This window comes from Schistocerca piceifrons, chromosome X (genome assembly GCF_021461385.2).
Source record: "Schistocerca piceifrons isolate TAMUIC-IGC-003096 chromosome X, iqSchPice1.1, whole genome shotgun sequence".
Classification (NCBI taxonomy): Eukaryota; Metazoa; Arthropoda; class Insecta; order Orthoptera; family Acrididae; genus Schistocerca; species Schistocerca piceifrons.
The window spans coordinates 210,235,018-210,249,320 of record NC_060149.1 but is presented as its reverse complement, the minus strand read 5'-3'; the positions used below and the strand labels follow the sequence as shown (position 1 = coordinate 210,249,320).

The following is a 14,303-nucleotide window of genomic DNA, read 5'->3' as shown; positions in this document are numbered from 1 at the left end:
GAGGCTCTGCCACAGAGCATAGCACGTGCGGCCCTTAAGCTACCTGCTACGAACACAGGAAGCACACGCGACTCGCAGTGATCAGTGGGTAAGACCTGATCGATATTTTGGAGTAAATTATCAATGCTGATGAAACAGCTGAAATGGCGGAAATTCATATATTCGGTAATAATGTTATTAATGATTATTCCGTCGTCGGGGGACCAAAGTCATGTAGAACTTTTTGAAACAAATTTACCCTACATCTACATCTACATTTATACTCCGCAAGCCACCCAACGGTGTGTGGCGGAGGGCACTTTACGTGCCACTGTCATTACGTCCCTTTCCTGTTCCTGTCGCGTATGGTTCGCGGGAAGAACGACTGCCGGAAAGCCTCTGTGCGCGCTCGAATCTCTCTAATTTTACATTCGTGATCTCCTCGGGAGGTATAAGTAGGGGGAAGCAATATATTCGATACCTCATCCAGAAAAGCACCCTCTCGAAACCTGGACAGCAGGCTACACCGCGATGCAGAGCGCCTCTCTTGCAGAGTCTGCCACTTGAGTTTGCTAAACATCTCCGTAACGCTATCACGCTTACCAAATAACCCTGAGACGAAACGCGCCGCTTTTCTTTGGATCTACTGTATCTCCTTCGGCAACCCGACCTGGTACGGATCCCACACTGATGAGCAATACTCAACTATAGGTCGAACGATTTTTTTGTAAGCCACCTCCTTTGCTGATGGACTACATTTTCTAAGGACTCTCCCACTGAATCTCAACCTGGCACCCGCCTTACCAACAATTAATTTTGGTTACTTGGCTGCATACACTCATTTATTTCACATAATAATTATTTTTGCTTCATAGCCATTCGTAAGTGCAATTTTAAATCTCAGAAAATATCCGGCCTGCCTAAACGATTCGTCATCGTCGAAATAACATTTATCTGGGCTGATAAACCAGCCGTTGTAATAAAAGACATGCGTACATATCAGGGACAATAATACGACTGAAATTGTGCATCGCAAATAAAAATTAACAAACCGTAATGCACAGTAGATAGCCAATACACTGCTCTGACCTGCTTTCATCACGTGAATGCATCTGGTTTATAAGACCAGATAAATATTGTTTCGACGATGATATGTCATTTGGAGACTTCGGACATTTTTTGACATTTCAGATTGCACTTGAGAATAGCTATAAAGCCGAAGCTATGATTGTGTGAAATAAATAAATACAAATATACAGTCAAAACGGGGAAATTTATTTAAAAACTGTTATTAATATTGTGGGCGCAAAGGTAGAGTCATGTGAAACTATTTGAGCTGAATCAGATTAAATAGGTGTCTACCAATACCGTACCACACATAATTAGTTATAGTTAACATAAACACATTAAATTCACTAAATTTATGAAAATTAAAAGGGCCAAAAATAATCTGCAATATCCTGAGAGACTCCTTTTACACCCAGGTGAGCGAGCACTATTTATTGACACTATGTAATAACATATAATTATCTTAATTCAGCAGAGCTGCAACTAATTAATACTCATCAATGAATTGTAATCAGCGTTAATTATAAGGTTCCTATACACAGTGACTCAGCCACCTCTGCCTACGAGTTTATGCAATCTGCAATGCCTTCAAATACCATTAACGAGATTTTCATATTCTCTCCTTCACTAAGTGCAAACTGTTAGTCCTACAGAAAAAAATGAACAGTATCTTTTTGTAGGAAATTTAATGTAGATAAGTTTTGTACTGGTACACGTTTTCGAATTATTCAAGAAAAACACAAAAGTGACCTGCAAACGGTTTTTTTTTATTAACTCGAAAACCGTGGCCTTCAGCGACTACGTATCCCAGTACAAAATTTGACAACGTTAAATTTCCTACAAAAAGTTCCTGTTCATGTTTTCCGTAAGACTAACAGTTTGTGCGTAGCAAGCGAGAGAATATGAAAATATCGTGCATTGTGTTCGAAAACGTTGAGGATTGCTTAAAACCCATGGTATGGGGAGCTGACTCGTCCTGTATACGCAAACGCATCAGCCTAGAATAGTGTTAGTCTATAGTCGTAATACAGTGTTTAGATATACGTATTTTTGTTGGTATTCCACGCACTTAAAAGACAGGAAGTCATGTGTTTCGGAAATAAATCATGAACAATACGACGTACGATAAACACAGAACGAAAGATTGAAGTTGGAATGGATACCATATACGTAGTGATAGGTACCACGACTGAAAAGCTGCAGAATAAAACTGTTTGAAAGTCAGAAATACTAGTACCATTATTACTCCTAAACTATTTCAACAAATTATGTCAATTACGAACATATCTGCAGTATTAGTTTCCTGTTAATGTTGAATTTTAAGGATTATTTTAGTAAATGTGTTTTGAGCTCGAAATAACCCCTTGACTGGTGTAGCGGAGGTATGGGCCTTATACACGGCGATTCACCTACCTCTACTGCTATCGTTTTATGCAATCTGCAGTGTTATAGCTGGCCTTTATAAACTACACGCGAGATTTTCATATGGTCTCGCTCGCTACGCGCAAACTATTAGTTTTAGAGAAAAAATCAGCAGATATTTTCTAGGAAATTTAATGTAGTTAAATTTTGTATGGGTATACGTTTTCACTGAAGGCCACGGTTTTCGATTTATTCAAGAAAAACCTACAAAAGCGATCTTCAAACGCATCTCCACCTCACACTCATCCCCTACCAGCCAGGATTTCTAGTATGTTGTTCGTTGCACTCTCTCTTACCACGGTACAAAAATTTCCGACTTCACTTACTATTCCCGATATTCGACTTTTTCGGTTTGTATTGAGTGGGCTATTATAACACCAGCATTGTAGTGTACTTCGTCAACATTATTAATTTAAACGCGCTCTTGAGGTTAATGAACAAAAAACGAGTTTTGTAAACGTTACGCCAAAACTAATGACGTTGGAAATTCGATCCAAAGTTAAGCGTTACAAGCCCAGTAGTTTCGAAGTCAGGAGGCCTGCCGAATACAACGATGTAATTGTTTATTTTATGTTGTTAAAATTCCCAAAATTATTTGGTGAAATTTACACAAACGTGAGTTTTAGAGTTTTTAAGTTCTCGACTAGGCCGGTGGCCGGTGGCGTAATAAGGCCAGTCAGTGAAGACCAAAGAAAAGTCGAATGTGGGAAATGACTCGTGCAGACGCAAGTATTTGTACAGTGGTAGGAGGGAGTGCTATGAACAACATACTAGAAATGCTGATCCGAGGGAGCTACGTGAGGGAGTGGGGATGCATTTGAAAGTCACTTCTTTACGTTTGTCTTCAATAACTCGAAAACTACGGCCTCTATCCCAAACAAAATTTAACCATATTAAATTTTCTACATAAAGGTCCTGTTCATTTTTTCTGTGAATTAATAGTTAGCGCGTAGCGAGCAATAGAATATGAAAATATCGGGCGTGTTCAGATTTTACATTGCGGTTTGCATAAAAAGACCGCAGTAGGGGCAAAAAAAAAAAAAAAAAAAAAAAAGATGGCTCTGAGCACTATGGGACTTAACTTCTGAGGTCACCAGTCCCCTAAAACTTAGAACTACTTAAACCTAACTAACCTAAGGACATCACACACACCCATGCCCGAGGCAGGATTCGAACCTGCGACCTAGTGGTCGCGCTGTTCCAGACTGAAGCGCCTAGAACCGCTCGGCCACAGCAGCCGGACGAAAAGGTAGTCAACTGTTCGTTCTTCGTTGTTTACAGACAGTGTCAACAGCATCTAAAAATGGTACAGCACCCATAATGCATATACGAAGACGACCAAGGTTGCATCTGAAAGAATATAACAGCGAAAACATTCTAAGACCTGCCATCGTTGCAGACACCAGGAGAGTGTTCCGAGATAATGTAGTTTCGCTGAAGGCATAATGAAGTTGGTGTGGCTTAGATACGAGATGAACAAGCACCGTCCAGCACTCTTCACACGAATGGACGTTTAGAGAACGCGCTGATCAATAGACTACAGGTCACTCCACGGGTGACAGTAAACGTTTATTGATTTCCCGGGAAACTGAATCCAGATATCACTCACCAAACTACCTTAGAAGTATGAATGTCATTCCAGGCGGAATTGTGACCCTGAAACTCTTTAGGGTGAACCTGAACTTCACAGACGAAATTTTGAAGATTGTTCAGGGTTATTTTCCAAGTATTGTGGAACGACGAACCCGTTGTGTACGGTGACTCGTTACACAGTAATTCAGTTTCGTTAGTTTTCTTACCCCTGCTTACACCGATAAGCCGAAACGTAATGATCATTGCTCGCCGTGACGCTGGATGACCAACTACGAAAAGAGGTAGGACAGTGAAACTACCACTAGGCATAAATGGTTGAACGTCCACGGCTCTTCACAGAACACGGGGTTCGGAAACTTGTCTGCTCTGTAAAGTAGAATAGATGGTGATCTGTGGATCTCTTCCGAAACAGCACAATGCCAGTGCACGCACATTGTTTCAGAGCACACCGTTCATTGTACACTGTTGAAGAAGGAGCTCCGCAGCTGACCACCGCTACATGTTCACATGTTGACCCAACAACATTGTCAATTACGATTGCAGTTGGCACGGGACCATTGGAATTCGATCGTCGGTCAATGAAAACGTGTCGGCTCTTCGAGTGAATCACATTTTTGCTACACTAGATCGATGGTCGTCTCCACAAACGCCGTCATCGAGGTGAACGGCGGCTCGAAACGTGCAGCGCGCCACGGACGCAGATTGGTGGGAGCAGTATTATGCTATGGGAGACATTCTACTGCGCTTGCATGGGACCTATGGTAGTAATCTAAGTCACGCTGACAGCTGCGAACCACCTGCATCACCTCATGCTGTCTTCCGCGACAGCGATGTGCCATCTTTCAGCAATATAATTGTCCATGTCTCTGAGACAGAACCGTGCTACAGTGGTTTGGGGAGCTTAATAGTGATCTCACGTTGATGTCTCGGTCACCAAATCCGTCTGATGTAAATCCTTTGGTACCCATCTGGGTCGCTATCTGGCGCCATCACCATGTACGCAAATCAGTGACCCGTTATTTACTCGAATTACATGACCTGTACATAGACATCTAATGTCACGTCCTCCACAAACCTACCAACAAACTGTCAAAAATGGTTCAAATGGCTCTGAGCACTATGGGACTTAACAGCTATGGTCATCAGTCCCCTAGAACTTAGAACTACTTAAACCTAACTAACCTAAGGACAGCACACAACACCCAGCCATCAAGAGGCAGAGAAAATCCCTGACCCCGCCGGGAATCGAACCCGGGAACCCGGGCGTGGGAAGCGAGAACGCTACCGCACGACCACGAGATGCGGGCAACAAACTGTCGGAGCCCTGGTACGCAGAATCAGTGATGTATTTCGTTCCAAGAACAGAAAAACAAACTTTCAAGCTGGTGATCATAAGGTTTTGGCTCATCAGTGTATGTTTATATCTGTACTGCACTGACAATATGTGGACAGTTTTACAAATATCGACGACATGCGCTGTGTGTCTTGTTTGGAAATCAGCTGGTCCAATTCACTCGCCGTACCTGCAGCTGTCAACAGCAATGGCCACTTTACTCTTCACCCTCATGCTTGCATTCAGTACTACTCGGTCCTTTCCTGGGTTTGTTTCACCGGCAGTGTCAGTTGTACGTTATCAGTGATAAGAAGCAGTGTGGATAGGTTTATCGACGACGAATTCACCGATAGGCACTTGCTGTATGAGTTCACTGAATGCAGTGGAAGAGCTGCTCAGTGACCCTTTGCTGAGCTTTTGCAGCAGCGATTGCAACCACGTCACAATACATTTGCATCCGTCTCAGGGTTATTGTAATACTCTGCGTTTTGTTTTGTACGTTTTGGTGCTTGCGTATTACAGATATTTTCATTGTCGTGAAACTATTTTCACAGAAACAAAGGTATCTGTGGGAATACTTCGTTATGAGTCATTGGAGACCACGGCCCCTTATACCAAACATCTTTAACAAAATAAACCGGAAGAACCTCCGAAATACGAATGGTGGAATTCAGATTCACACAACAGAGTAATCATATTTTTGATGTTTATATAAAGCCTTCAGCAGATTTTTTAGGTGACGACTCTTCATCAAATAGTACTAGTTTCTTGGGAGAAACCGTGAAAAGCAAACAATTTTGTATTTAGAGTGCCCAAGTCAATCTCCCAACCAGAATTTCAGAGAGAATGATGATTTCTGAGCTGATGGTAGTTTTGAAAGAAAATTATCACTCCCTTACTGTGGAGCTACAGACACTATTATTGCAAACAGTATTCTGTTGCTATTTTGGGTAATCGTATTATGAGAAACGTATCTTCGTGTGTCATTTATGCCGTGTTACGTATGCCACACGTTGATTTATTGTCATAAAATTCCATACATAAATTTATGAGCTAATGTTAGATTATTATTTTTCCATAATTTCTGGAAAATAGTTTATGTCTACATCTCTTTCAGCTTTTTTACAGAGCATTCCCTTGAGTTGATCGTAATCTCGAGACTGTTGATTAAGAATGTTATTACAGAGTAGCTGTAGGTACCGAAACACCACAATTTCTCGCGAGTTATATGAATAGAACTGATTTGTTTCTATGGAGACTACATATATTTCGGTCTTGAAACTGATTTGTTTCTATGGAGACTACATATATTTCGGTCTTGAAACAACAAGCAGTTTCCTGTTAGCGTTCAATGATATTAGACGGATGGCATCTCGGAGAGACATTTACCTCAGTAGGAATATACTGTGACAATGTAATGCATATTTTGCACTCCTATTTTAGGACAATCGTTTTTGCTACTGCACTCATTTAATAACTACATCGTACGCTAAACTACACTGAAGCTCCTAAGAAACTAGTATAGGCGTGCGTATCCAAATACAGAGATATGTAAACAGTCAGAATACGGCGCTGCGTTCGGCAACGCCTATATATGACAAGTGTCTGGCGCAGTTGTTAGATCGGTTACTACTGCTACAATATCAGGTTATCAAGATTTAAGTGAGTTTGAACGCGATGTTATAGTCGTAGTGATGAAGTGGGTATTTTCCCGTACGACCAATTCACAAGTGTATCGTGAATATCAGGAATACGGTAAAACATCAAATCTCCGACATCACTGAGACCGGGAAAAGACCCTGCAAGAACGGGACCAACGGTGTCTGAAGAGAATCGTTCGACGTGACAGAAGTGCAGTCCTTCCTCAAATTGTTGCAGATTTCAGCGCTGGGCCATCAACAAGTGTCAGCGTGCGAACCATTCAACGAAACATCATCGATATGGGCTTTCGGAGCCGAAGGCTCACTCGTGTACTCTTGATGACTGCACGGCACAAAGCTTTATGCCTCACCTCTGCCCATCAACACCGACATTGGACTGCTGATAACTGGAAACATGTTGCCTGGTCACACGAGTCTCGTTTCAAATTGTATCGAGCGGATGGACGTGTACGGGTATGGAGACAACCTCATGAATCCATGGACCCTGCATGTCAGCGGGGGACTGTTTAAGCTAGTGAAGGCTCTGTAATGGTGTGGGGCGTGTGCAATTGGAGTGATATGGGACCTCTGATACGTCTAGATACGACCCTGATAGGTGACACGTACGTAAGCATCCTACCTGATCACTTGCATCATTCATGTCCATTGTGCATTCCGACGGCCTTGGACAATTCCAGCAGGACAATGCGACTCGCCACACGTCCAGAATTGTTACGGAGTGGCTCCAGGAACACTCTTCTAAGTTTAAACACTTTCGCTGGCCACCAAACTCCCCAGACATGAACATTATTGAGCATATCTGGGATGCCTTGCATCGTGTTGTTCAGAAGAGATCTCCACCCCCGCGTACTCTTATGGATTTATGAACAGCCCTGCAGGACTCATGGTGTCAATTCCCACCAGCACTACGTCAAACATTAGTCGCGTCCACGCCACGACGTGTTGCGGCACTTCTGCGTGCTCGTGGGGGCCCTACACGATATTAGGCCTATGTACCAGTTTCTTTGGCTTTCAGTGTGGAATATTTTGGACAAAATGCAAATGAAACGTAAACGATTACTGAGTGCTCGTATGCTTTGTTGGCTTCTGGAATTAAGATGTTCCAGAAGTATTTCAAGAAACAAAGATATGGAGCTCTGACAAACGTTTGCAAATTTCTTAAAGTTGGAACTGATTCGTAACATTTCAATGCATGACGTCAGCGAAGAGATTCAAGTCTCGTGCTATTGAAATATTTTCGCTTCTTAAACTATCAATGGTGTCTCATAACACAAGTTTTAATTACAGTCATTATGTAGGCTAAATAGTTAGCTTTTATCGTAGACGTGCTCCAGACTCATATGTGCTGCAGCAGCGCTGAATCTCACATAGTTTTCTTACCGTATTTCTTCTTCCAAATACAGAGGAGTAAGTTTACCTGGAAATTTCAATATTCGCTTTCGAAGTCTTAAAAACTTGGCCGCCCACCTAAGCATACACAGCAGGCGTACTGTTCTGGAAAAGTCGCGGGAGCACTTTGAGCAGAAGAGTAGGCTATTTATTTGAAAGTAAGAGAAAGAGTTTTAATGCGCATGCCTGAGTTATGGGTGCACTTAACATGTCACAGAATGTCAAGTTTGCTCTTTTACAAGGAGCCTTGATAGCACGGTTGAGCCACGCTAGAAGAACTCTCTATCACGAGAAAAGGGTAATGGAATGACGTTCAGGAATGGATTGCACACGCCCCACACCGTTACAGAGCCTCCACCAGCTTAAACGGTCCCCCGCTGACATGCAGGGTCAGGAACGAACACTAAATCGTAGATTTAGTCACACAACTTTTTTAGTACTTTGATACTTTTGTAGATTTATAATATTTTAAAGTTTTGAGTGATAAAAGTGCGTACCACACTAACATTCCCAATGATGACAGAAAGAGCCAAAGCGTCATTCAGAGATATTCTAGTAGTGAATGTTTAAAATTTCGTCTCAGATATGCCTGGCGTCAGTATTGGCCCCTAAACTATCCGATGAAAAACGGTGATGTAAGAGTGTGTCGAAAAATGGTGCCTATACCTGAACAGATAATACTTTCGGAAGATGGACTGAAAATACTTCATTTTGTATTATCACAGTCTACGACAATTAGTCGCGGAACTCAATAGGGCAACAAATGCAACTGTTAACAGATGAAGCGTTGTAGAGCTCCAAGCGTCTGGTGTGTAGTAACACAAGAATTACATGAGATAAACTGAGAACTTGCTATTTTTAATGCTGTAATATCCATAATTACCAGTCACTAAACGTGGCGGTGATTTTTCCAACACGAATGGGATAATATAATGTCAACATATATTAATAAAATCTGAGTGTAATGTAATATATATCGGACACAGTGGCGAAGTCGTAACCGTATCCCGAAAATCCTTTTAACAGGAGACATGAATTGCGACCTGATGTATTTAGTTTCAAAAGGAACTGTTTACGACTATAACCGCTTTCTTGGTACATAGTTTCTGATCGTTGACGCCAATTGTAGGTCGCTTCACGAGTTTCTTTACGGATAGTAACCCATTTTAATACATTCAGAACTACGTACGAATTTTACATTCTTGGAGATTAGCTTCCACATCTTCTTATAAAAGCCATTTTGGCCTTGTCCTTGCTTTGCGTGAACCTATCATGCCTATCTGTTCTGCTTGCCAGATATCAAAATGTAGGATTCTCCTTCCCGCCAGTTTCAATTAGGCCTCCAGCATGTCCAACTGTGATGCCTTCGTTTTATTTACGTGCATATCTCAAACTACAGCTAGCATATGTTCCATTAAATTTAGCACAAAACTTACTGTAGTCCCAGTTCACTTTAGGCTATCACTGCTGTATCATCAGTTAATCGTATTGGGCTAATTTTCTGTCCTTGGTAAAGCATAACAGAACCTCATGTACACAAAATCCATCTGACAGTTTATAACGACTCTATAAACATCGAACTACGACCTAATTTTCATTTGGAAAGTGCTTCTCCACGCCATAGGAACATCGTTTCGCAGTATGTTATACATGCCAGCCACTTGGCGGCGCTGCAGTAGCGAAGTTGCAGAAAAACTTCGAGAGTTCCGTGACCATAGAGCATTAATATCTATGGAGTGAGAATTTGGACACGCAGAACGAGAAATCGGTCCCCAACATCCCCTGCTGCTCCAGGCGCGTGGTATTGGGACGGCGCATGTTACTCCGTATAGCGCTTAGCGTATTTTGAGTGTTATTACTTCGCTAGAAAAGATAGATCACCTCCAGAAGTATACTGAAACTTTGTATATGCATCTTATAGACATCTTAACAACTTTATACCTGGAACTGAAACAGTTTTAACGCTGTGAAGAGGAAGATGCTACGGATCTACACATACCAGAACATGATAAATTCCTTTTTATTGGAGATTTTCTTGATTTCACTTTCGTTAGCAGGTAGTGCTGGTAATCAAAAATTGTTGGCACAGCATCAGACTTCAACCACGCATTTCCAAACCTTTCCCCATCAAAGCATTCTTCAGCGAAGTGTTTAGAGCACAATTTTGAATATGTTGTGGGACGAAATTCTTTCCTTTTATATTTTGGAGTCACGTTTTGACTCTCTGTTCATCTTTCGGGAAACTAGAATACAAAAATTACATAATGCAGGAAACTGTCACATGCAGAAGTATACACAAGGGTTTAAGAATCTGAATAAACTGGAGGAAATTAATCACACTGTCTTATATAAATTTTATCTGCAGATGAACACAGCACGAATACGTAAACACTGACTGGCAGCTTAAACGCACTTGCAAATTTATCTAGCATTTCTCTCGTAAACACATGGAAAAAAATCTCTTCAATACAAGACATTATAATACCACGTCTCGATATTTTTAAACATATAAAGCGCCTCACATCAATATGATATTCACTATTAGAGATTTGTTGTACGTACGTATTATAAGTAACTGGTCCCCCTTTCACGTACTTCTCTTTACATCCGTAGCAACAGCAGTACTGCACCATCGCTGTTATTATTCCTAAAACGTGTAGAAACGTTTGTAAAAACAGGTGAATACGTGGAATGTTAAAGTTTCGCTGTTACCACAAATTGCAGATAAGTAGCTACGTCCCAACACCACGTGATTAGCCCGGTTTGATGTTGAGAACATGGGCAGTAGGCTATGCTCACTCCATAGATATTTATACTCATGTCCGTGACTCACTATGTTAGACTCACGTATTATTCTGTTCTCTTAATACTGTGTCCGCCTGCTTAGCTGAGTGACAACGTGCTTGTTTCCCGTGCAGCACTCCCGGGTTCGATTCCCGGCGGGGTTGGAGATTTTTCTCCGCCCGTGGACTGGCTGTTGTGTTGTCATCATCTTCTCGTCATCACCGACGCGCAAGTCGCCCAATGTGGCGTCACCTGCAATAAGACTTGCACCTGGCGGCCGAACTTATCTAGACGGGGCCTCCCGACCAACAATGCCATACGATCATTTCATTTCAGTTTCTTAATACTGTATCCAGTGTCGGCTACAGTACACAGTAGTACCCACAGAGGGCGCTATGCACCACGCGGTCTCATAGTTATGACCATAGATGGCGCATGTAAGCGGGACAACATTATGCTTCCGCCACAAAACTCACAAAGAGTCCGCTACATCCGTAGATAGCAAGCTATATCTGCGACAACAGAGGCGAATGTCACCAGGGACTACATCTGTCATCCGCCAAATACTTCGCAGATGGATATTGTTCCGCCGTTCACGGATAAAAGCGGCACCTGCTCTAGACCACCTGTTGCATATCATCACTTGTCGGAGATAAGCAGTTGTCGCAGATCAACAACTGCCGTCCAGTTCCAAGTGCTCAACAGTTATTTCCCGCTACCGCAGCTTTAGCGAAGCTATCAATGGTTGATCATCGTAGGCTATGTTCAACGCTGGGTGTCAAGTGTTTATTATTAACTGAGTCTGATTTAATATACTGTTTCCGACAGCAGTCAAGACTGGACAACTATTAGATTAGTTGGACAACTTTCACTGATTTATTTAACAATGAAATTCGCTAAAAAGCCATGCAGTTGCGATGTTATTTTATTTTATTTTATTTTCGCTGCCACTTTCGACAATTCATTGTGCCATCTTCAGACCCCATATGCACTTCTAAAAAATAATCAATATTGGCATACTGGGGCCATATGTTTGTGGCTATCGTCAATTCGTAGCTCAAAATTTTCCTTCGAAGACATGACATGACTTCGATTACTTTTGAGGGGTTCATATGGGGTCTCAAGACGGCACAATGTATTGCCGCAAGTGGTAGCGAAAATAAAATAAAATAACGTATCAACTGCACGGCTGTTTGGCGAGCTTCATTGATAAATATTTGACCAGCCGCTGTCCCATGTCCACAATGGGGCAACAGAAACATTCCTTGATTTAGGTTACACCAATCTGTTTTTATAGTTACGATACGTAAAGTTCAGAAATCAATCAATAGCCGAAAGCAGATGGATGCAAATCTCAAAACTTTTCGAGAAAATTGGTTTTGAACTTTTCCAACCGTCTTCAATTCCCTAAACAAGATCGCGGCAGTGTGAAAGCCTACAGTGTGTGTAGCTTGGGTTCGATTCCCCGCTGTGGTAAACCTTTAAACAAAAGTGTATGCTCCCTTAGCATTTCTGTGAGACGCAATAAACATAACGACGAAAAAACTATGTTTGTTAATAATCTACTAAAAAGATCGGTAGTTAGGAATTTAAATTTTCAGTGAAAATTGGATTTTTGTGTGTGATCTGCAATTAGCAATAAGGGGATGTGCATTTTGATTAAAAACCATTAAATATGTGTTAATTACCATATATCTGATGAATTTTATGTTTGAATGGCATAGGTATTCGAACTGATAAGAGAAAAGAAAAAATAATGATCGAAAGGAGACTTGAATAAGGTATTACCAGCCTCGAGAGCTGCTGATTTTTTTCTCATCTTCATGTATTTTACACTTTAAGGAAAAGCTAGTTGAATAGAAAGTGCACCACTATTTGGAAATTAGCATCTGAATGAAATCCAACCGAGGTCCACTATGTGGCAGCCGAGCATTCTACCAGATAGCTACGCTGCCTGCAGAGAAAAAAAATCAACTATACTTTGGGGTGTTAAAGGGGATCGGAAAACTTCAAAATCCGTTTTATCGAGAATATTTGAGAGTTGCATCTAACTGCTTTGGAAAAGTGATAGTTGAGATCTGAACTTCTCATACCATAAATTTGAAAAATTACAAAACCCATGTGGTCTCCTTGTAAGTTCAGTGCTGAAAAGCAATGTCTCCGAACTTTTTACGCCAAACACACCCTTTGCTTCATCATGACAATGCCAGACTACAAACGAGCGCTGCCACATCTGCATGGGTCATCGGCGCGGAGGTCCATCGTTGGAGTTTTCAGTGCAGTGTGTGTTCAGACACACTTTTACTCTGCCCGGCATTAAAGTCTGATGTTAGTTCCGCCACAGTTCGCCGCCTGCCCTGTTTTACCAGTCTGCCCAGCCTACGACGTTCGACATCTGTAATGAGGGGTGGTCGCCCAACCCCACGACGTCTGGATGTAGTTTCACCACATGTTGAAGACACTCACCAAAGCACTCCTCGAACTCCCGAAGTGCAGTTTCGAAAATGCCTCCAGTTCAGCACATGCTGCTCTCGGTCAAACTCAGACTGCGCGCCTTCCTCATTCTACACACGGACATCACGCTTACTGTTACTACATCCACCGTACGTCATTCCCGCCAGGTGACGCTGCTATCTCCCGGGCGGGTTTGTATCGTTAGCAGGTCGGTGTTCATAATATTCTGGCTGACCATTGTACGTTATGAGTCTTACAATGAAGATATGTTACCTGTCCCGCGCGACCGCTACGGTCGCAGGTTTGAATCCTGCTTCGGGCATGGATGTGTGTGATGTCCTTAGGCTGGTTAGGTTTAAGTAATTCTAAGTTCTATGGGACTGATGACCTCAGAAGTTAAGTCCCATAGCGCTCAGAGCCATTTGAACCATTTTTTGTTACCTGCCACAAAATTTTTTAAATGGTACTGAGGTAAATAGTTGTAGAATTCTTGGGTCTTCGTTATATTACAATAGCGTGAAATAAATTATTTTCTTTTTAAAATAAAATAAATGTTTTAAAATTAACCCAAAACGGTTTATAGTCATTTTCTGTGGGGAAAATCTGTGTTATTGAAGATT

General features: G+C 41.8%; 1 protein-coding gene across 1 annotated transcript in view; it reads right to left on the bottom strand.

Annotated features, from left to right (window-relative positions):
- LOC124723106 (collagen alpha-1(XI) chain-like) overlaps positions 1-14,303 on the bottom strand; it is a 543,500-nt gene that overhangs the window by 325,578 nt on the left and 203,619 nt on the right. The window lies entirely within an intron of this gene.